Source organism: Tenrec ecaudatus, chromosome 2 (assembly GCF_050624435.1).
Source record: "Tenrec ecaudatus isolate mTenEca1 chromosome 2, mTenEca1.hap1, whole genome shotgun sequence".
NCBI lineage: Eukaryota > Metazoa > Chordata > Mammalia > Afrosoricida > Tenrecidae > Tenrec > Tenrec ecaudatus.
In genome coordinates, this window is record NC_134531.1 from 16281158 (window position 1) to 16304868 (window position 23711).

Below are 23711 nucleotides of genomic sequence, written 5' to 3' on the forward strand. Positions count from 1 at the left end.
GATGAAAGTTTATCCTGTACCCCCTGTTTGAATGTGTTTGTGTTGGACCCTCATTGATCTGGTTATTGTGACAGCCTACTTCCGTGAGGGTTTCTGCCATCACCTTTGTCTATTTTAACAGGCATGATATTCGTTTCTAGTAAGTGCTTTTCACAGACAACATTTCCAAAATGAGCACATCAAAATCTCACCACCCTCAATTTACAATATGGAATTACATTATTTCGCCCTTCTCTGATGGTTCATCTTGTTTCAGTGATTGATTGGCAGCTTTCTTATAAGCATGGTTCCTATATGCACGTCCCCATAGCTGCTGGGTTTGCTTTGACTATGGCTAAATTCAGACCCCTGGGCCTATTAACACAGCTGTGGATGGCATTTCTACTTGTTTTTTTATAAATGCAATTTTATTTTAAAAATGGCATTCAACAATAATTTATTATTAATGCTAACTCTGTCCTTCTTAAAGAAATGCTCATATATATATATATTTAAAAATTGGGGTAAGAGGCATATAGTTGCAGATTGGGGTGGGAATTTCAGACTCTGTTGGAAGGAAAGGAAATGTCAACACAAGAGGGGTGACTTTTACGTAGACAAGATTTCACTTCTCTACTCAGTCCATATGCTTCATTCACTGAGCCTAGGCCTGCGGCCAACCCTGATTAGCACGACTTGACCTCGTGTTGGCCCAGTTACTTTTTGCTGGACCAAAATCTCATTCCCCTGAAGCAATTGCATGCCCAACTGACAAAGAAGCATTTAGGACTTGTTTGTGCAGTGATTAGTGAATACATTCTTCTGGTCTTAAGTTTCCAATAAGTGTCCAACACGTTGGGAAACACAAAGACATGTTCTTTTGTGATTATACAGCATATTATAAAATGCTGGCAGGAACATAATCAAATGCCAATATGCATTTCTATTTGTTTGTCTTCTGGACCTAGTTAAATTTGTCCATGATGAATATGAGAGACTTGGATATTCCTAACATTTCTTATTCTGTTCTCCTCTGGATCCCCCAGTACCTTACAGTTTGCCATGGTCACGTGCGCAGTGCGCAGTGAGCAGTGATGCTCGCCCCTCCCCCAAAGAAGAATGTAAATAGCTGGTTCTTGTGATCTGAACCCTGCAGGAGGAGACTGTGAATGTTTCTTATTGTCTTGTCATTTTCATAAGTTCATGCTTTCTACAGGCTCACGGGGTCCAGAGGATTACAATGATCAGAATTTCTAACACTGCAGAAGTAGCCTACATAAAACTCATAGTAGGTGCTTACTAAATACATTTTAGATAAACCCATGTAGACACAAATGAATGTCTCTTAAAACAATAACATACATTTAATAGAAAGAGAATTCTGGAGTCTTGTTCCTAACCTACAACCTTTTGTTCTGTAGGACCAGATTTTGAATATTTATTTCAGAAATCTTTTCTATACCTTTCATAAGAAAACTGAGTACCCAAACCAAACTCCAAACTTAGTATCCCCTAGTTGATTCTGACTCAGAGCAATGTTATAATAGGACAAAGTAGAATTGCCTCTGTGTTTCTGGAGATGTAAATCTTTATGAGTGAAGAAAGCTTCATCTTTCTTTTATAGGGGCTACTGATCAATTTGAACTTCTTACCTTGTGGTTAGCAGACCAATATGTAACTCACAACTCCACAGGGGTTTCTAAATAAAGTACAATTTTAGAAAATAGTCATTGTTCCCAAGAAAATCAAAGTCAACCCCAACTTCCAATGTATTGGCATAACAAGTGGCCATACTTATGACACATGCTTTTGTTGCTGCTGTTGTTTTGTGTAACTGTGTGTGCATCTTATGCCTAGCAAAATGTGCACAATTAAGTATTGCACATAATCTGGTTACATAATTTATTATTCTCTAATCTTCTGAGTAGATTTCAGTGTTATATTTTAGTAAAGATAATGCTAATAAAAGACAGTACTAGTAAAAATGAAATTTAAAATGTGGGGAATTCAACATATAAGAACCTACTGACAATGGAGTAATTGGAAGAGAACCCCGTTGTAAGTCAGTAGCTACCTAAGTAAATTCTTAAAGTTAATTATTTTCTTACTTATAGACATTAGCAAAGAAACAAGGCACAAATTCGCCATGTTTTGTTTGAACTTTCTTAAGTGCAAAGTTTATTCTTTAAAGATTAATCTGAAAAGAAAAAACAGATTTTTCCTTTGTTAAATTTACATGGTCCTATAATAATTGATTAAAATATGGATATATATTCTGAATAATTATGAGTGTATTCCACAGTGAAGGAATCACAAAACTTGAAAACGGAGGAAAACCTGGGTTTTGTGTACCTGTCTTTTACAGAGAGCAATCCAAAAGAACGGAGGCATTATGAAGACTTGCATAAAGTCAGAGAAGGCAGTATAAAGCTTTTAGCTTTCAAGTGCTGTGGCTTTGTTGTTCAGAGTATTTGATTTTTATTGATTTTATTTCCAATGAAGGAGCACTTGAAAATCTTGAAATGGAGCAGGGCCATTGGGCTCCTACCTCCTACCCCAGGGGGCCTCTAGTTTCTCATTTCCTTTCTTGCTATTCTTAGGTGTCATGGGGTCAGTGGCAACCCACAGCAATGTTATGCACCACAGAAGGTACCCTGCCCTGGCCGGCAGCACCCTCACAATTATTTCGTGCTTGAGCCCATTGCTGCAGCCACAGTGTCAACTCCATCTCCTTGAAGGTTTTCCTATTTTCATTGCTACTCTACGCACCCTAATATGATATTCCATTTCCAGGAGCTGGTCTCCCAAGGAATGATCTCTCCTGAGAACATGTCCAAAATCTGTAAGCTAAAGTCTCTCCATCTTTTCTTTTAAAGAACGTTCTAGCCTTACTTCTTCAAAGCAAATTAGTTTTTCCTTTTAGCAGGCCAAGGTACTTTCAACATCCTTCTCCAGCACCATAATTCTTCCCTCTTCCTTATTGAATGTCCAACTTTAATGTGCATAGGAGCCAGTGGAAATCACCGTGGCTTAGGTCAGTTGCACTTAGCCTTCAATGTAACCTCTTTAATTTTTCCAACCCTTCAAAGAGCTTTTGTCAGGCATATTTGCCCAACTCAATGCCCTTTGATCCCTCAATTTTTGCTTCCATATGCATTTATTATGGATCCAAGGAAAATCAAATCTTAATAACTTTGACCCTTTCTCCATTTAACATAATATCGAGTGTTCTGTTAGTGAGGTTTTTGAAAATGAATATATCATTCGAATATATATTTTAGGATAGAAAGCCTTTTCCAGCTAGCAGAAAGTAAAATGAGAAGAAAACCAAACATACACAAACACTCTATGGATTTGGACTGCACTGCTGCATGAGCGTGAGCCAACTCTTGCTTTGCCAAGTCGCTAAGTTCAGTTGCTTCAGGCAGATGAAACTGGTGGTCGTGGCTTCCGGTCATCACTCAGCAAGAGTGGCAGTATAAAGAAAACTTCCTGACAAGAACCATCAGAATAAGTATCCAGACATACAGAAGGACCTCAGTCAATTGTTCTTAAAATAATCACAGGGGCAAAGGAATATGCAGCCAATTGCCTTCATGAACCAATACCTCACTAGCTCCTGTGCCCCAAGACCAGAAAGAACTACTAGATGGATGGCGGCCATTCCTGAACAGCTTGTTTAAGGGTGCTCTCCAAGATTCCTTCTCAATGCAGGGTGAAGTTCCATACAGTTTCAAATTGTCATGGAATCTGGATTTTTTTCTGAAGTCATTGAGACGGGACGAACCTCCAGAATGAGCGTCCTGAAATGATCTTTACATTTTAGTCGCCCAAATCACAAATAGCTCAGGAAGTCTTTAAACTGCTGACCTTTCAGTTAGCAGTTCAGCTGTTAGCTACTGAAAAATCAGGACATGGCATCAAAATAATACTCCAAACAAAATCCACAACACAAACAAATATGAAACAATGCAAAATCACAGCCATCAGGTGGAAGCCTGCTCATCAGTAGGTTCTAGAATAGGGGACAACTGCCCCTGGGAGCTTCAGAAGGAGAAAGCTCAGTCCTCAGCCCATGGAGTTGCTGATGATTTCACTCTGTCGGCCTTGCAATTAGTAACCCAACTGATAATCACTTTACCACCAGCGCTCAGAATGTCTGCCTTGAATACTGAAATCTTCAATGAGCAAGCTATCTACATGAGATTGCACAGACCACAGCGCCTTGCATGTTAGACAGGGAGTCCCGGGGTCAGTGAGCGTCTATTAACAGGACAGGAACAACTCAGAAAACAAAAATGCTTGCACAATTTGAAAAATTGTGTCAAGGTCACTAAACTGTACATATAGAAATAGTTGGATTTGGATATGTTGTAGTTTTTCAACTAGAAAAATAAAATGAATGATAATTACATATATATATATATATGACAAAACAATGGCCTCTTGAGTGCAAACTTATTTGGAAAGCTATTAAGGAAATTATGTCATATTTTTTAATCATGAGGAAGGGTGCTGTGGAATAGGAAAAGAATAGCAGATGAAGGTTTCTTTTGTTATATTTGGAAAGTAGTTTAATTATGCAATTATCAAGTGAGTGGGTGATAGTTTTCCTCAGTTTGATTGGCAGTTTTCTTCTACAGTGTAGATCAGTGGGCTCTATTTCTAATTTTGTTTTAAAATAAAGTTATATTTTTTCTTTTTGATAGGTGTAAGTAAAAAAGATATTTTTAAGAATTTTAGGAACTGACCCATTTCTAGAAAAGGAAGCATATGCAAAGAGCATGTAGAAAAATGACCCCACACCCTTTCTCTCCTTTTCCCACATATGCTTTTAAAATAAATTGCTGTCATCAAGGCATCGAGTGCTCTAGAGTAAAAGCCACTAGGAATGCCAGTTTTATGTCTTCCCTTTGTTATCGGAGGCGCTCTTTAATTACTATGCCGGTATTCATTTTCTACTGAAGATTCACCTCAGCACCTCGAGAAAGCACTACCCAGCACCAGCTATATCAGATTCATAGTGATTTCTCCTCACATACATGGGAGCAAATGACACATATTTCTTAAATGAAAGCATTCCATAGAAAGCAATTCTATTTATGTGTGTGTGTGTTTTTTTTGTTTTTTTTTACCACCATCTCAGACTTTTCCTGTTAGGCCTGTTCTGTGCAAGGAAACATGACTAAGTAGGCCAGAGGTAGGTGACTGCCATAAGCCAAATTTACTTATACCATACAGGTGATGGGGTAATAGTGATTAGTAATGTGTTAGGAAAAGGGGCAGATTCCTAAAGAAGCAATGCCAAGTCTAGTAGATATCCAAGGCCTTGGAATTTCTTACTGCCTTCTTCCTTCATATGTATTCTGTTTACAATGAAGTCAGCTCCTGCTTGTGGCAACAGTCATAGAGCAGAATTCATGGTTGCCCAGTCTTATGGCATCTGCACCATCTGGAATCACTGCATCTTCTGTGTATTTTGATCTCTTTCCAACAGAGGGGGTCATCTTCCAGCATTCTATGAAGTAATATTCTGGTGTGACCCACAGGGCTTTGTGGAGTAAGTAGGGATCTATTGGCTGAGTTTGGGGAAATGGATCACCATGCCTACCGTAGTCTATTATTGTAGTCTAATGTTGTAGGAACTCTTCACAATGGGGACCTGGTGAGGTCACAGTTTCATGCACCATAGCAACAGGAAAGGGTGACAAACTGATAAGTGGCTTTCAAGGTAAGCAATGGCAAATATTGCTCTCAGAATGACAGCATTATAGTGGTTTTGAAAATTGATGTACATTTTGTATAATAATATAATGTTATACATTATATATAATATAATATAATATAATGGACATCTGAAGTACATAAAATTATTTTATGTACCTAAAGTGAATACTTACTTTATATGATCCTTATGCAAAATCTGTTAGTAAATGCTCACAAGCAACCATACATATAGATTAATAATAATTAATAATGCTAAAGATTATAAGGCGGAAGATTACAGGGCACATTTGTACACATGTGTGTTAGGCTGGGTTGACTAAAGAAACAAATCTAGTGACACTGATAAATGTGTCAGAAGGAGCTTTATGTCAAGCAGACATTCCAGTCCAGTCTAGATCAAGTCTGTAAGTCCAATACCAGTCAATTAGTCTGAGACTTGTCCATAAATCCCTCTTCAGTCCCACACAGCCACAAGCAAAAATACAGAATGCAGGAAGATGACAGGCTGGTGGCTACAAAGTTTTATAGAATCCAATGGGGGTGGATGCCATCAGAGGACTGTAGTGGCTCATCATCAGGAATGTGAAGCAAAGAAAGAGGGAGAGGAAGTGTTCAGGCTCCTCCTCGTGAGAAGGTCGCATCCACAAGGAAGCATCATCAGCCTATGATCTGACTGATAGACAAAACTCCACCCCTTCACTCTTAATACCTTCAAGTTGACATAAGATTATGCAACTACCACAACATAGAAACTTTTCTTTATTGTGTATCTAAGAAAGCATACCTTGTTTTATGTTTTTTAAAAGCATCTGGTAAAGAAATTATATAAGATGTGATATTTAAATAACAAGTTTAAGAGGTTATTATATAGAAGTTCAGGAAAATATTTTTTAAAAAAGAAGAACTCAATGAGATGCATTAGCACAGAGACTGTTGCAATGCTGGGCTCAGGCGTCGATAGGAAAGAGGATGCTGTTGGACTGGGTAACGTTCTATTCTCTTGTAGAGGAAGACACTGTCTAACAGAGTTGGACCTGGAAATAGCATCTTAAAACACCCCTGAAGCACTTTAAATGATGGGCACTCATCTTTTCTTATCACTTATCTGTGGGTGGTTTTCATGTCTACATCTTTGAAATGGTGTTCGCCTTTCTATAAAAATTTGGATTAGCTTTTGTCTCATTCCCATAGACTGAACACAACCTTCCCTCTTAGAGAAATAACAAGAATAAAGCTTTACTCTGTGCTTGGCATTTTGTGCATTCTTCAAACTTGACACATTATTCCTCTTTGCTCTGGAAGCTCCTTTGTATTGTTCACATCTCTCACATCGAATCATCAGAGAACATACTCAGACACAAGTGTTTCTGACAACTTCAGTCACACGATCACTAAGCAAAGCAGGACATCTTTTGCTACATTTGTAAGCCGAGTTCTCATGCATTGCTGTCTCACTTCCTACTGCCAACCCCCACAGCTCCTGAAGGTTTTCTGTTTCCAGTGTAAATGGCTCCAGCTTTCATCTAATAACCTGCACTAGAGAAAAAGAAGTGAGGAGAAGGTGATATTTCATTCTAATGGCTGCCATAAAGAAGCAGTTATTTCTTAACTTCATAGAAGACATATATCTCTGCTTGACAAACATGATAACATCCAGGTATAAAGCATGAAATAAAACAAAAGCAACCCACTGTTATTTGTACTTCAAAAAGCCATTAAGTTCTTCTTCAGTTTTTCTTTATTGTTGTTTGGTGGATATTATTCTCTCTCAAAGATCCCTAAATGGGTGCACCTTGCTCGTGTATAACGAGTATCCTCAAGGTTGGCTGTTCAAATGCTTCTCACGGTACTATGGGAAAAGCACCCGATGATGACATCTAAGAAAACCAAATGGATCAGCTCTCCTTTAGGACACAGGAGTTGTCATGAGCTCGAGTTGAATCAAGGACAACAGGTCCTTTGGGCGGTGGCAGTGGGGAGAGGGAAGGGTACTTTCTTACTAAGGAGCTCTCAAGAGCCCTATATAGTATGAGCCAGAATCACCTTAATGATGGTGGGCTTGGCTATTAATAAGAGCATGATAACTCTCTTTGTGTTGTGACTATAGTGATAAAATCTTCATCTGGGGAAACTGTACTAAAGCAGCGTTCTTAAACAAAGCTCCCAAGACAGGCATCTTCTCTTATGGATGAATTCCATTCCATGCTCCTAACCCATATACGCTGTCTTTAGTTTTGTAAACTCTCCAAAACATTTAAGAATGTAAGATTATGCCTATGTAGCTGTCAGTATTGGCTTAATGAAACACATCAAACTCAAGCTATAGCTTACAGTTACCAAGATAAAGAAGGGGACATATACACCTAAATTAACATAGAGCAGTGATACAATTGGGTACCCACACCCAGAGGTAGAATTCTGGTGTTGTCTTCATTCTTAAAGTTGTGTAACCTTTGAATGTGCATTTACTGTGAGATAAAAGAATAAATCCCCCTATATGCCATTTCATTAATAGTTTTCTTCCCGACTACCATATAATTTAGCCCAGAAGATCTCAAAAGATGATTTCAGAAGAATTTCAAGATCAAACTCTATGTTCATCATAATATTCACATGTGTTGTGACTTTCTTACCAAAGGTCCAAGAGCCGTGCTTGGCTCCTACTAGTATCTTTTGGAGTTTTCGTGGTTAAATGTTTGTGTTATTTTTCAAAAAGGAAGAACCCATTTTACTTAATGTCTTTGCTGAAGCAGGAGACATGATTAGCTCATTAAGATGTCTTTGAGTACATTCCTTTTGGATTAATGGTTATGCAGTAGGATGCTGGCCTCAAGTAAAGCATCCCCCTGCTGTTGTTGAGTGGGGAGTAGACATAGCTGCTTTTATCATAGAATGTTTACTTCTTTTTTTTTTCCAGGGGAGAGCGCGAACACAGTCCCCCACTACCACAGATTATGCAGTCGAGTTTCCCACATTTGGGGAAATCGCAGGGGTCAGCACATCCGGAGTGCAATGGATAAGCCTCGCCCTGGGAAAACCACCTTCGTGATCATGGTATCTCCCCTGCCAGGTAAGTATTAGAATGTTTACTTCTATTTGATTTTATTTTGGTTTTTTACCTCTAATTTTAAAAACAATTTAACTTGCTAAAATATTATTTGAGATATCTGACAGATACATTTATTGAAAATGTAGTGATTTGTCTGCCACTTCCAGGCAAACAATGGACAGAATATGTAGCCAGAGATAAACATGGATATTTCAAATTAAATTGAGAGTTTCAGAAAGCAACCCCATCCCACAACCTCTGTGCGTTTCATAGCTTTATAGTCTGTGAAGCACTGCTTCATGAGTGGTTGGTGAAATTAAGGAAAGTGATTTGTTTGATATTGTGAAATAAAATAATTTAAAATTGAGAAGTGCCAGGGCTGGCCCCAATCCCAACTACGTGGATAGCCCCCTCTCCCCGAAGAAGAATTCACTAGAGAGGACAGCACTGAAGCTACACCTCAGGGACATATCTGATCAGAGCACACAGGAGCAAATGAAGGGGGAGAAAGAGAGAGTGGAGCACATCCTGGCCCACCAGGCCCTGGGGATGATATTCATGCTCAGAGAAGCCAATGCACAGAGAGGACCATCCAGCCCCGCTAGAAGACATGATGTCCCTCAATGACCCATAGCTCTATGGGAGACAACACTGGAGACACAGTGCGGGAATTACATATGACATGACACCACCACAAAGAGGCAGAACACCAAGGGAATGCAAAAAAAAACAGCAAGGGGAGCAGATCAATGAAGTCCCCAGGGAATACCAAAAATAGACTTTGGGGCCAGGGCATAGAGCCCCATCAGATTCAACCAGAAAACACTGATTTTCTGGTCAACAAATAGACCTTGAACTATTTATAAGTTTTTCTTTTTGTTGTTGTTTTGTTTTCTTTTGTTTCTTTGTTTTGCTCTGTCTTTTTTTGTTAATGTACATTATTATCTCTGCAGGTCTATCTAGATAAGATAAGCAGGATAAACAATCTGGAGGAGAAAACAACAGGACCGGTTTTTGGGTACATGGGAGGGGGGGAGGCGGGGGGAAAAGAAGTGGGTGTTAATGAATCAAGGGACAAGGGAACAACAAGTATCCGAAATCGGTGGCAAGGAGGGTGTAGGAGACCTGGTAGGGCCTGATCAAGAGCAATGTAACCTAGAAGAATTACTGAAACAGAAACGACGGCTGAACATGATAGTGGGACAAGAGGAAAGTAAAATGAAATAGAGGAAAGAACTAGGAGGCAAAGGGTAATTATAGAGGTCTAAATGCAGATATGTACATATATAAACATATTTGTATATGACAATGAGTAAATAGATCTATGTACATAAATTTGTAGGTTTAGTATTAAGGTAGCAGATGGATATTGGGCTTCTACTCAAGTACTCCCTCAATGCAAGAACACTTTGTTCTATTAACCTGGCATTCCATGACACTCACTTTACCAACATGATCGCGGATGATAAAATGGGTGCATAAGCAAAGATGGTGAAGAAAGCTGATGGTGCTTGGCTATCAAAAGATATAGCATCTGGGGTCATAAAGGCTTGAATATAAAAAAGCACCATCTAGCTGAGAAGCAACAAAGCCCACATGGAAGAAGCACACCAGTCATGTGATCATGAGGTTTCAATAGTATATATCAGGGATCAAAGAACCAAGACAAAAATATTATATCATTATGAATGAGGAGCAGTGCAGCGGGGCAACCCAAAGCCCATCTATAGGCAACTGGGCATCCCTTACAGAATGGTCACAGGGAGGAGACAAGCCAGTTGGGGTGCAGTATAGCACCAATGAAACAAAGAATTTTCTTTCTTTTTTTCCATTGTTTTATTAGGGGCTCATACAACTCTTATCAAAATCCATACATATATCAATTGTGTAAAACTCATTTGTACATTCATTGCCCTCATCATTCTCAAAACATTTGCTCTCCACTTAAGCCCCTGGCATCAACTTCTCATTTTTCACCACCTTCCCCACTCCCCCTCCCTCATGAACCCTTGATAATTTATAAATTATTATTTTGTCATATCTTGCCCTGGCCAACATCTCCCTTCACCCGCTTTTCTGTTGTCTGCCCCCCAAGGATGAGGTCACATGTAGATCCTTTGTAATAGGTTCCCCCCTTTCCAACCCACACTTCCTCTACCCTCCCAGTATCTCCACTCACACCACTGATGCTGAAGGGATCATCTACCCTGGATTCCCTGTGTTTCCGGTTCCTATCTGTACCAGTGTCCATCCTCTGGTCTAGCCAGACTTACAAAATAGAATTGGGATCGTGATAAGGGGGTCAGGGGAGGAAGCATTTAGGAACTAGAGGAAAGTTGTATTTTTCATCATTGCTACATCGCACCCTGATTGGCTCGTCTCTTCCCCCAGACCCTTCTGAAAGGGGATCTCTCATGGCCTACAAATGGGCTTTGGGTCTCCACTCCGCACCCACCCCCACTCATTCACTATCAATATTTTTTTTGTTCTGATGATGCCTGATACCTGATCCCTTCAACACCCCGTAATCGCACAGGCTGGTGTGTTTCTTCCATGTGGGCTGACACAAATAATTTTCATCTAGTTCTTTAAAGCCCCCCCCCCCCAATTCTACCTTACAAATCTGGTTAGACCAGAGAATGTGCATTGGTATAGATAAGAGCTGGAAACACAGGGGATCCAGGACAGATAAACCCATCAGGACCAATAATAAGAGTAGTGATACCAGGAGGGTAAGAGAAAGGTGGGGGGAGAAAGTGGGAAACGATCACAATTTTCTACATATAACCCCTCTCCCTGGGGGATGGGCAACAGAAAAGTGGGTGAAGGGAGACGTTTCACTGTGTAAGACATGAAAAAATAATAATAATCTATAAATTATTAAGGGTTCATGAGGGAGGGAGGGTCGGGGGGAGGGGATATATGAGGAGCTGATACCAAGGGCTCAAGTAAAAAGAAATGTTTTGAGAATGATGATGGCAACAAATGTGCAAATGTGCTTGACACATTGAATGGATGTGTGGATTGTGATAAGAGTTGTACAAATTCCCAATAAAATGATTTAAAATAATAATAATAAAATTTGGAAGCTCCATATCAATAATCTTTAAAACTACCACTGCTTGAGTTTTAGTGTAATGTCAAAGAAATCTATTATTGTAAATTGTTACTTAAATAATCATCTCCTTCCTCAATATTCATGGTGACTCCCCAGGGACAGAGTAGAAGTGTCGCTGTGGGTTTCTGACACGGTCGTTCTTTACATTTGTACCTTTGTTGCCATCATCACTTTCAAAACATTTTTTTTTGAAATGGATGCCATGAGTTCGTCCAAGGAAATGGGTGTCAGTGAGTTTGTCCAATGAAATGGGTGTCAGTGAGTTTGTCCAATGAAATGGGTGTCAGTGAGTTTGTCCAATGAAATGGGTGTCAGTGAGTTTGTCCAATGAAATGGGTGTCAGTGAGTTTGTCCAATGAAATGGGTGTCAGTGAGTTTGTCCAATGAAATGGGTGTCAGTGAGTTTGTCCAATGAAATGGGTGTCAGTGAGTTTGTCCAATGAAATGGGTGTCAGTGAGTTTGTTGCTGTTTTCCACATGCTCATTTGCATGGTGGTGGATTTCCAGCTGCCCTGCCAGAGAAAAATGGAGCCGGCTGCTTCGTAAGATGGATAGCTTCAGAAGCCCCTCAGAAGTTCTAGTCTGTTCTCTCAGGATGCTACGTGTCCAATCAACTGGATGGGATTGCGGGTGGTGGTGGTGGGGGGTGGTTCAGGAACATAGTGCACAGAGATTAAAGCACTCAATGAGCATTCGAAAGGTCATCAGCAGACATGCAGGGGAAGGATATGGTATTATGCTTCCATAAAGGTTATAGTCTTGACATTTTCACGGGGCAATAGGTTTCCAGAGATTCTGTGGCCCCCAAATGTAAAAATTAGTAATCTACCTCACCCGGGGGACCATCTACTCTGTTATACTCGAGCTTCTTCAGAGTTACTTAGGCAACACCGCCCGTCGACTGTTGCAGGCGGGGCAACAGCACAGGAAATCTCTGAGTACAGAAAGAGGATGAACCTTCGGTGGAGTGTGTCCCAAACCACTCTCTTTCCCAAACCATGCTCAGGTGAGTTCCAGGTCGGGAGGTCCTGCTGGTAATGACACAATGTTGCTCAGTCCTGGGCCCCTTTGTGATTGGTGTATGACTGAATCCGTAATTGGGTCAGTCTGTCCATTTAATTAAAGGTTTCTCTAATTTTCTGTGACCAGCTACTTTACGAAACATGATGTCTTTTTCTAGCAATTGGTCTTTCCTAATGTTATGTTGGACAAAGCCACTACAGACTAAAAGGAAAGCCCCAAGACTTCAGGGAAGTGGCGATTGCTCTCCCTTTCAACCGCGGTCCTCTTTGATGCATTGTCTAGAGACCATGTGACAACAGCTCTCTGCTCTGTGCCTGACTTGGTCTCCAAAAGCTTCAGTCAGGAGCCTATGTGTGTGGTGAGCAACACTCCACTGTCACTCTCCAAAACTCTGTCCCACCCACTCCTAGGGGATGGGATCCACGGTGCTGGCAGCACTGTGTTGAGCCACATCTTGGTAAGTTCTGTATGGAAGACCCAGCATTTGCTTCAGAAAGGAAGGCTCCTTAGCCCGTACATTTTGCCCTAGGCCTTTGGAGTTCAGCTAAATCCATACAGTTCTCATTGTCACCATCAGTCACACTCTATTTTGGTATGCTCACAAAGCCATTGAAAATCCATCAAGAAAATGTGTGTCATTATTAATCATTGCATTCGGGTGGGAAGCTATTATTGATAGCTGTATGAAGGTTTCCACTATGTAGGACTAATATAGAGCTATAGAAGGGAGTTTCAAATCCTGGTAAGTATGCAGGTCGTCTTTCAATATTCTTCACATGTATAATTCAGTGACATTAATTGTATGCATCATGCTTCACAGCCATCACCATTATCTATTTCCAAATTCTTCCCTCACTAGAAAATCTATTTTGAGGTGCTGGAGAAGTTATCCCCAGGCTAAGAAACAATTTGGCCACATGTAAAAGCAATTGCATGAATATTTCTACGTGTGTGTGTGAGTGGTGTGTATGTGTATTTATCTCCACATAGAGCTCTCAGCACATTGCTTCGCTCTTTGAACTACATAGAGAAGAGGAGGTTTATGTCACCAAGAATATGCAACACCCAGTATTGAAATCTATGGATGGGGGCAGGAAACAGAAATATCATTTACTAGAAGACCATGTAAAAGGAAAAATAGGGGAAATAAATGCTGGCTTCCATTTTTCAGAGACAAAAAAAATCCAGTGTTATATTGAAATTCCTCTTTTTAGTTTTTTCTTCAAGTTTTCCTTTCTTCATCTCATTCTCATCACCATCTCACAGGGATTGCATAAAATTTTGCAGTAATTCATATTCACTCATTTAAAATAAAAAACTTGTCACACCAAGCAGGAGAAGACAAATGAGTCTTATTATGCTTATAAGATAGTGCTAAATGCCTCATCAGCATAAAGAAAAGAGCAGGTAAGGATCTAATTGCTACGGTAATGCATTTTGAGACATTAGTAGGTCAAGGATTAAGACAGGGAGATAATTCCGAACATAGCACCTAGCAAGGCTATTAACGCATCCCGAATGAGCACAGTGGAGGGCTCTAGGTTGGGGAATCCTGCTGAGTTTCTACTGAGGCTCTTACAGGGCTGGCTTGCTGTCTTCAACTACCCAGTGCTTCTCCTGAGTGGCAGAAGGGCGCAATGTCAGTGATGTAATAAGGAATGCTGGTTACTTAACGCCCCAAAGGTGTTCATGTTCACGGAGCAGGAGAATAGCTTGAGCTTTCATTAATTCACCCAAGTACTGCTAAACTTTGGAGATTGTTAAATAGAGGTATTTTTTAAACCTTTTTGTTACTTTGGGGATCTTTTAAATATGCAACTAATCTTAATACAGGAATTACGGCAAATTAATACAAATATACCAGTGAGATCACGCAAGGCAAGCTTTGCCAGGGGCTCTAGCTTCTTTTCCTTCACATGTGTACATTCAGAGAATACTAGGATAGAAGGTGTGCAATAATACACGAGGGATAGAATCTGGAGTGAGTAGAAGGGTGTCGATTAATATTTATTTAGTTTTCATTTATTTGCTTGAGATGAACTTGTTTGTCACTAAAGACCCTAAGTCCATTTCAGTTTTACTTCTCTATCTTTTCTTATTTAAGCCACACCCCCAAATATTTAGCTTTGAGTGATCAGGAATCTGGAGGGGCTGAGTCATTTCACTATGATAGCTCTTCCCCCTGATAATAACTGAAACGTCTAGCTTGCTGTCATGAGGGTATTCCAACTAATAAAAACCCCACTGAATGGGGTCGAATTTTCCCCATGGGTTTCCAAGACTCTAACTGTTTATGGAATTAGAAAGCCTCATCTCTCTCCCACAGAGCAGCTGATGGTTTCAAACTGCTGACCTGAGATTCACAGCCCACCACTCCATCAAACCTCCTAATCCCTGATAAAAGATCTTCTCCATATCTCAATAATCAAAAATATCCATGACTGCATTTAAGGCATCTTCCAGCCATGCTTCTTTTAATGCTAACAAACTTCCATGCTGCTCTTATCAGGTGCTTCAGTGTTCGTTCTAACTCACAGTGATCAAGTGTACAACAGACTGAAACCTGCCCTGCTCCTGTGCCGTCGGCCTCACAACGGTGGCAATGCTCGATCCCATCCTTGCAGCCACTGTGTCCATCCACTCCTAGAGGGCCTTCTTCCCTTCTACTGCCCTTCTACTTGACCAAGCATGGTGTCCTTCTCCAGGACTGGCCTCTCCTCACACATATTCAAAGCACATGAGACAGTCTCCCAATTCTTGCCTCTAAAAGATAAACTTGTTTGTTCTTTTGGCAGTCCAGAATACTGTCAATAATCATTGCGAACACCACGATTCAAGTGCATCGATTCTTCTTCAGTCTTCCTTGTTCAATGTCCAGCTTTTATATGCATATGAGGCAATGGGAAATACCATGACTTGGGTCAAGGGCCCCTTAGACCTCAAAGTAAGTAATATCCTTGCTTTTAAATTCTTTAAAGAGGTCTTGTGCAGAAGCAAATTCACTGTGTCTTTTAAAAATAATACTTTTATTGGTGTCTCTTACAGCTCTTAAAACATTCCATACATCAAGTGTATCGAGCATATTTATATATATGTTGCCATCATCATTTTCAAAACATTTTTTTTCTATTTGAGTCCTTGGTATCAACTCCTCATTTTCCCCTCCTCCCTTCTCACCTCCTAGCCTTGTGACCCAATGATAAATTATTGTTGTTTTTATATCTTATACTAATTGTTGTCTACCTTCACCCATATTTCTGTTGTTCGTCCCCGCTGGGAGTGGGTATGTATCAATCATTGTGATTAGTTTGCCCTTCCTCCCTTCCTCCCCGCACCTTCCCCCTACCCCGATGGTAGGTACTGCAACTCCCATTTCTGTTCCTGAGGGTTTATCAGACCTGGATTCCATGTGTTGCGAGCTCTTTCCTGTACCAGTGTACATGCTCTGGTCTAGCTAGAACTAAACGACAGGACTGGGGCATGACAGTGGAAGGGGTGGTGGTGTAATTTGATCTCTTCTCTGGTGCTTTCATGAGCATTGATTGTTGATTCAAACAAGGTAGGATTCTTGACAATTTCAATGTTTTCTCCATTTATCATGATGTTTCCTATTGGTCCAGTTATAAGGATTTTGGTTTTCATTACATTAAGTTTTAATTCATACAGAAGGTTTCCGTTTTTTAAATAAATATATATTTTTACAATTTTATTGGCCTATAATTCTTATATCATACAATTCATTAGTTCAATCTTGCTGAGAGTTGTACAATCATCACCACCATCAATTTTAGAACACATTTTTCTCTCTGTGCTCATTGTCATCAGTCTCCTCAAACCTCCCCTGCCATACTCCCAAGAAACTATTAAACCAGTTATTGTCTCTATTGATTTACGTATCCTGGATTTCTTATACAGAAAAACATGCACACACAAGAGAAAACAAAGCAAAACAGAACAATTCAAATTTAAAGTGGGTCAAAAAGGAGAACAAGTTATAAGGTTTTAGATGTTAATAAGGTCTTAAATGTTAATATAACTGTGTCTGCAACAATCTGCTATCCAAGGTTATTCCTATCTCTAGAGGCTTAATCCACCTACATTTCCCCTTCACTTTAATTTTTTTAGGTGCAACACTTTTAAAATGAAGGAAAGGGAGATGAAATGATAAGATTACATTTTGATCTAACTACATATGCCTCAATCAATCTTACAATGCTCTCTGATAACAAGGCAATTCACATCTCTTGCTTATGATCATAGGGGATTCATCAGAGGCTTAATCCAGGTGTGGTCGCTGCAAATGGATTTTGGGTTTCCGTTGTCATCCATAGCCTCTGCAAACCCAATGTTCCCAATTTCATCTCTGATATCATTCCTTGCTTTAGATTTGGTTGCTGTTATTTACAAGCCTTGGTTCTTGCTGGCTGGTTTTCTTCTTCTATGTGTCCTTGGTTGATGGCTGCTTGTTGTAAGACCCCAGATGCTATTCATTCTCATCGCTTGGCCTCATCTACAGTTTTACAACATTGTGCTATAGTATTCATATCTTCAGGGATCTCTTGATGAGGGTGAACATCCAGCACGGCCTTGTCATTAGAAGTAATTGTTCTTAGATTAGGGCTAGAATTAAGTACAAGCCCAAAGTCCATTCATATGTCTGTGGTTTATATATATCCCTGGTTCACATGAGAAGCATCATTGTCAGTTTATGTTAGAGAGTATTAGCATCATCCCCTTGGGGCATCAGGTCAAGGATGACTCATTGGGACCATAGATGACAGGGTCGAACTGCCCTTTCAGGGAGGATTCTTGGCCTAATGCGCAGTTTTTCTACAGTGCCCTTTTTGTATTTCAGTATATTTTTACTAAAGCTATTTTTTAGAAAATGGTACAAATAAGGTGAGAATGCACCTGTAATAATAACTTAGCCTCGTTTTGACACCAGTCTAGATCTGGAGGTGGGGATGTCACAAATGATTGCGGTGCACTCTTGTTCTTAGAAATAACGTGAGCGCTGCAGGTGAAATTGCTTGGCGAGTCGTAGTGAGCTGCTGGTCAACTTCAACAGTGAAGCACCTGTGCTGAGAGAAACCCACTATGGGGAACCGCAGGGATGGGGAGCGGGAGGAGAAAGTATAAGGCACTGAAGTTGAGCTCCATTATGGGCTTTTACTCATGGCTGAAAAATCCTTTTTGCTTTCTTTTGATAAATCTTTTTATTGGGGACTCTTACAGCTCTTAAAGCAATCCATACATCAATTATATTAAGCACAGTTGTACATAGGTTGCCATCATCATTTCAAAAATGTTGCCTTTCTACTTGAGCCCTTGGTATCAGCTCCTCTTTTTTCCCTTCCATCCCTGACCTTCCACCCTCGTGAATCCTTGATAATATATAACTTATTTTTTTTCATATTTTACACCATCTGCTGTCTCCCTTCACCCATGTTTCTGTTGTTCAAACCTTGGGGCAGAGGTGGGGAAGGGTGGGGAGGGTGTTCTAGGTCGATCATTCCTCTCATCATACATGTTCAATTTCTATTGAGAAATCCCCAGATAAACTGGATTACACAAGAAGAATGTGGCATCAGAATTGGAGGAAGGCTTATTCAACAAGCTGCAATGTAAAAAAAGACACAACCTTGCATATTGAAAGTAGGGGGAATTAAAGCACTTGTTGATGAAGAATAGGGATTATAGCTCTTGGGATGGATTACAACTCCATGTAATTCATAATCCTCACAACTAGACCATAATCCTCACAAGCCATAATCTTCACAACTGGACCAATAAGTAACATCATGATAAATGGAGAAAAATCAAGGTCGTCAAGGATTTTGTCTTACTTGGATCCACCGTCAATGCTCTTGGAAGCAGCAGTCAAGAGATTTACCTAAAGGTATTGCTTTAGGTATATCTCCCACACAAGACCTGTTTAGAGTACTGAAAAATTTAAATGTTCGTTTGAGGACTAAAGCATGCCTGATCCAAGCCATGGCATTCTCCACTGACTCATGTGCATGCGAAGTTGGACATTGAATCATGAAGAATAGATACATTTGAATCTTAGTGCTGGGGAAGAATCTCGCTAGTACTATGGAGTGCTAAAAGGAGAAACCATTCTGCATTAGAAGAAGTAAGATACTTAGAGGCAGGGATGGCATGACTTCCTTTACACACTTTGGACATATTGTCAGGAGAGACCGGTCCCTGGAGAAAGATATTGATAAAGTAGAGGGGTGCCAAAGAGGAGGAAGACCCTTGATGAGATGGATGGACACAGTGGCTTCACCTATGGGCTCAGGCATAGGGACAATGGTAAGGAGGGCACAGGACCTTGCAGTCTTCCCTTTTGTTATGCACAGGGTCACTCTGGGTTGCAGCCAAATAATGGCACCTAACAGCGGCATCAATTAAAACTCTGGAAGGCCAGAGAAGAATTGATGAGCGTAAACTATGATGTTGAAATATACTGGTAAAGATAAGAGCTCGCACCACAGGGAATCCAGACCATATAAACCCCTCAGGACCAATAAGGGGAGCATTGATACTCGGAGGGTAAAGGTAGGGGGATGGGATAAGGGGGAACCTATCACAATGATTGATGTATGGCCCCATCCCAGGGGGATGTACAGTAGAAAAATGGACAGTGAGTCAGTGCAAGACATTAAAAAAAGAAGAAGAATCTATAAATTATCAAGGGGACAGTGGGAGGGAGGGGGGAAATGAGGTGCTGATACCAGGGACTCAAGTAGAAAGAAAATGTTTTGGAAAAGATGATGACAACATATGTACAGATGTACAGATAATGGGTATATGTATGGTTTGTGATAAGAGCTGTAAGAGCTCCCAATAAAATAAAATAAATTAAAAAATACTGAATTAAAGACATTGAAAGTACAAAGGACAGGAAAACAAACAAAATGTTCTTGGAAAACGTAAGCCAAAATGATCCTTAGGCTTGAGAATGGAGAAGCTCTGTGCCATGTACATTCAACAGGCTGTCAGGAGGGATCCACCTCAAGAAGTATGGCTAGTGCTCAGTAAAGAATCAGCCCCAAAGAGGAAGGGTCTAAAGGAAATGGATTGACATGGTGCACTTGTCTGTGGTCTCAAAGCAACAATGGTGAGGATGAGCCAGGTTACATAAGTTTGGAGGAGCTATGAGTCAGAAGTGACTTGACAGAACCTAACATCAAAACAGTAAGGGACCAAGGGAGAAACAAAATTGAAACCAAATCTAACAGAGAGTCAAATGTTAAAATATCATTTGGCTCCTCATTTGAATCATGCTCGGAGCTGCTCCTTCCACCGGGCATATTTTCCTTTCCAAATATGACCCATTTCCTATACAGATGTATGTTTTTCTATGCACGTTTGCTCATGTTCCTCATATGCATAGATACATTTTCATAACTTTTCAAACTCATTTTTCCTTCCTTTGGCATGCCTTCTCGGGGTCTGCCATACATGACCATCCTTGAAGCATGTCAAGACCAAATACAGTCTTCACTTTGTTTTTCTACACTTTTGGAATCTGGCATGTTTTCTCGCCATCAAAATATAACTGACCTTCTGTTTCTTTGTTTCATTACCTGTTTTTCTTTAACCAGCTCATGTCAAAGGAACATTCCCTCCTACTTTTATCACTGTTGGCGCCGAGTACATGTCCTGGGTACATCTCTTTGAAGTACCGTGGTGCAAAACTAATAGACAGGTGGTGTCTTCAGGGGACAGCTGGATTACATCAGCAAGCTCTGATCTGAGCTTCTCAGCTGTGGCGTCTCCCTCTGCTCAGGGAAGATACACAGCGAGTGACCATTTGCCAGGCTAAGAATGAAGATTTGTCACACAGGAGAGCCGATTCAACTCGTGACACCACAGGGTGCTCCTTGGAGCGACTCCTCCCAAACTGAAATCTTGTTTCCTTATGTGTCTCTATGGACACCAGCAAAAGAACCCACGTTAACATACAATGGCCTATCGCGGAAAACCAGGCAAAGTGAAATGCTTCCCCCAAACTAAAGAACAAGTCAAGCTGAACTTGGTCAAATCCTTTTACAGACGTAGGTCAAGTAAAAGTCCCATCACAAGTCACAATCACACAGGTCTCAACTTCTCTCACCTCTTGAGCAGGTCATTGTGCTTAAGGACTGGTCCGTGGCATCACTTCTTTCTTGAAGACCTGCATCTCTGATGGCTCCGATGCTCTACCACCCCAGGGTTTGAGTAGGCGCTTCCTGGAAACTGCAATTGCAAAAGAGTGCTCTTGTCATTTTGTTGTGTAATACATCCACTTTCCCTCACTCCCTGGTATACAGTGAGCTCTTTCCAGCGTATGGTTTTTTAATGTTCAATTCTCTCTCACCAACACTTAGTACTAAGAACATGAAAGTAGATCAGAACATATTTGATGAAAAACAACAGATGAATGAATCATGCATTGGTCTGTGATTTAGATAATTAACTGTGTGTATAAATTCATTAATCACATGGATTAAGTAATCCACTAAATATGTGTATCAATCCATCAATTATAATGTATATAAAATTGTGGTATTAATCAAGAAACTCTTAGTCATATATTATAATTGATAATTATGCTTATCAATTTATGACACTGGATAAATTAATAAAGTTTACAAACTATGACAAGATGTATAATTTATGTTTTGATGAATAAATAGAAGAAAAACAAAACCATAAAATTCATACATGGGCCTTCTAATTGAGGGAACAGTTACTGCTTCATCTACTTAAGTGTATTTTGCAGATTTTTAAAAAAGAATATAGTTTACTAAACTTTTTTAAAACTTTGAAAACTAGAAAAAACAAGGAAGAAATCATTTGGAATAAAAATATAACTTTAGAAAACTTTCGTTACATATTTTCCTGTAGTAATTATCACATTATATGATTTTGTATTCTTTCATCTTTTTAGATTTTATCACATATAAAGCATATGGTTAAGAACTGAGGGCGCTGAAGAAACAAGTACAAACTTCACTGCACTGAAAAACAAGGCTCGATGACTTGATGGACTAGGAATTGAAGTATTTCAACAAGCAGGCGTAACACAGGAAGAACTCACTCATCTATACCAACACATCTGGAAGACAGTCAACAAACTGGGCAAGATCCATGTTTGCTCCCATCTCCAAAAATAGGTGCATCGATGGAATGCACACGTTTTCAAACAATATTATAATAGGACATGCAAGTAAATTCTTGCTGAACGCGATAAAAGACAATGGTTGTCAAAGTACATCAAGAGACCCATGCCTGGTAAAATGGAGGGCCATGGAGGAAGGGAAGACCACCCCTCCTGCCCCCGTGCAATGGACTGACAAGATAGTTGCAATAAAGGGCTCAAACACAAGGATTTGTTTGTGAAGAGAATGCAAGGCAGGCCAGGACTTTTTTGTTTTTCTTCTTCCTGTTAAGGGTAGTTTGCTATGAATCAGCGCTCTCCTGATGTCACGTGAGAACAACATACCCCAAACAGTTCCCAACCTTCTTTCACAACTTGAATGTGTTGACATTCTCTTCCATATTTTCAGCTTTCCCAAACAAATGGCGTCTGTCAGATGCAAAATGATTCTCAACATGACATCGTGATCTTTTGCAACAGATTTGCCCACTGCAATATGTCTTCTGATGTCTTGACTGCTACTTCGATGGGAATTGATTGTTGATCCAGGAAGACTAAAATTCTTGACAACTACAATCTGTTTGTCACTTATGGTGATATTTTGTTAATGGTTTTGTTTTCAAGGATTTCTGTTTTCTTCTTGTTAGGTGGACTCATTGTGATAGCTTGTCCTGGTTTATATTTCTTACAGAATCTGTACAAAATCTTAAATAAGTTAAAATAATTTTATAACCTATTTTATAAATATTTTTAGTATATTAAAATTTTAAGATAGTCCAAGTGGACTTTATTTTCTTTACATTTTCTATCACATGCTAAATATTTTCAAACATTATTCCAACTGCCTATGTTTGATAGTATCTATTGAGATAACTAGTAAGCTGTCTGCAAAGTTTCTGAAAGGCTCATTCCTTCAGGACATCGGAGTTTATTATTCTATTCAATTTATCAAAATATATTTGATAGTTTTCTGTGCCAAATAGCGTTTTTAGAACTGTCTTGCATATATTTGTTGAGATTAAAACTAAATAAGATTTGATATTTTTAAAAGTGCTTTTTTGGCTAAACAACATACTTAAATAACCTTATGGCAAATTTTTCAATCATTGCCAGAAATAACAATAATGGATATTTTAAATGAGTGAATAAGGGAGAAATTACTTTAATCAGACCACAACATGCATGGTAGCTTACATGACCTACATGCTAGTCTATAAAATTAGTTCATTTATATTCAAAATGAGATAACTTATTTTACTCTAGGCTAATTTTGTGATACTATGTTGCAGGATAATATAAAACAGATATAGTCTTGCCTACAAAATTATCTTGAAATTTCATTTAGAAACAGAAAGACTTTCTGTAAGAAAAAAAGATATGTTCTTATGACATGTGCAGTGGATTTTTCTTTAGTGTAATCTTCGTTTTAAATTTGCATGGAAGAGTTCTCAATGCCCGGTTATTATATATCCTCACAATTGTCTTACCGAGTGTCAACTATGTTCAGAGGAGCATTTGTATTAGTATTAAGGTGAGTTAGATTGGTTGTCACAAGAAGCCAAACCAGTGATGCTTGTTTGTTTTATCTATAGAAAGAGATGAATATCAAGAAATGGCTTCCACAGTTGTAGAAATTGGTAAGTTGAGTCTGGTTCAAGTCAGGC

The 23711-nt window shown here is 39.6% G+C and overlaps 1 non-coding gene across 1 annotated transcript; it reads right to left on the reverse strand.

The window, feature by feature from the left end:
- Positions 1-8620: 8620 nt before the first annotated feature.
- LOC142441984 (U1 spliceosomal RNA) lies at positions 8621-8784 on the reverse strand. The gene has a single exon (XR_012783256.1). It is a non-coding gene; the product is annotated as a U1 spliceosomal RNA (small nuclear RNA).
- Between the last annotated feature and the right edge of the window lie 14927 nt (positions 8785-23711).